Here is a 1341-nt window from a genome sequence, read left to right as displayed (position 1 = left end):
GAAAAAAAAAAAAAAAAAAGATGAGGTCTGCTTCTTACCCAGAAACTAGAATAGGAGCAAGCTGCAAAAAAGCTTTGGTTAGTGTCTTTCCTGTTTGTGCAAAGTAATCTACCACTCACGAGGGGACAAGCGATGGGTCAGACAAGGGGAAGGATGACACAGAGGTGAAGGGGTGCAGCAGTCAGCCTTGCAGAATGAGGACTCACACTGGGTATATTCAGGAGCTTGTTGCTCATCTTTCTCTAAAGAAGAACTTTATTAGCAGGCAGCTCTGCTCGGCAGCTGGATTATGCTGAGGAAAGGGCAAGTTAACGGTGTTAACATTACCCTTGGATGGAAGCAGCATAAATACAAAATATTTGTTTCTCTGCTACTGTGCAACATCTGTTCTCAATAACTCAGTCATTTTCATCTCTCCCTCCCTCAGGGTTTCAAAGTACACAAGGAAGTGGGAGCGACTTACAGGTAGCCCGCTGTGCCTGCCTGAAAGTTGTGCAACACACAGAGAAAGGCTTTGCAGAAAGTTTGCCCCAGCAAACTGGAGTTTGCCCCAGCAGCACCTACCAGGGCAGAGCTTTGTAGGATACTGGCAGTAAAACAGGCGCCTTGTAAAGAGATATATCTTCAGCAATTTGGTACATTCACATGTGAAAAATCTTGGGGGATGGCAACCTTAAAGACTTTCAACTAAAAGGCTGAAAATAAAAAATAAAAAAATAAAAAAGAAGAAGAAAAAAAGACTTGTAAACCTCTCCACAAATTAGACAGCTTTGGCTGCAGTTCTGAAAGCCAGCAATGCAGTAAGAACACTTGTTCATCTATTTTTCTCCTTTAGCACAATGCAGTTGTAAAAGCAGAGGGAGCTTGTGCCAGGTCATGATGTGGAAGAGGGCTCTCCAAGGAAAACTCCCGGCACTGACATTTGAGCAACAAGGCTTTTGGATATGTCAACTTGAGGCGAGAATTAAGAGATCCAGATATCATGGTTGTGCATGAGATCATCCTGGGGGATGAATTCAGGTTTTGTAGTTACATTCTTGATACCCTCCTGCATTCCCCTGTGCTCCATCAACTACACAGAGCCACGCTATGCACCCCAAAGACCAAATGAACAAACAAAAAACACACAAAAAGGCACATTTAGAAGAACAATTTTCCAAGATAAATCTCCTAGGTTTCCTTATTCTGAAGGCAGCTGACATTTTTGTTGGGTTTGAAATAAATGAAACAAAGAGCCAGAAGTTTTTATTTGAAGGTGAGCAGTAAGGCATTGCAAAAACTTGCCAGCATGCAACTGCAGGCACAGCAAAACACCTCAAGGAAGCTGCTGCACTCACACTG

This window comes from Meleagris gallopavo, chromosome 5 (assembly GCF_000146605.3).
Source record: "Meleagris gallopavo isolate NT-WF06-2002-E0010 breed Aviagen turkey brand Nicholas breeding stock chromosome 5, Turkey_5.1, whole genome shotgun sequence".
Taxonomy (NCBI): domain Eukaryota; kingdom Metazoa; phylum Chordata; class Aves; order Galliformes; family Phasianidae; genus Meleagris; species Meleagris gallopavo.
This window is presented reverse-complemented; position numbering follows the sequence as displayed.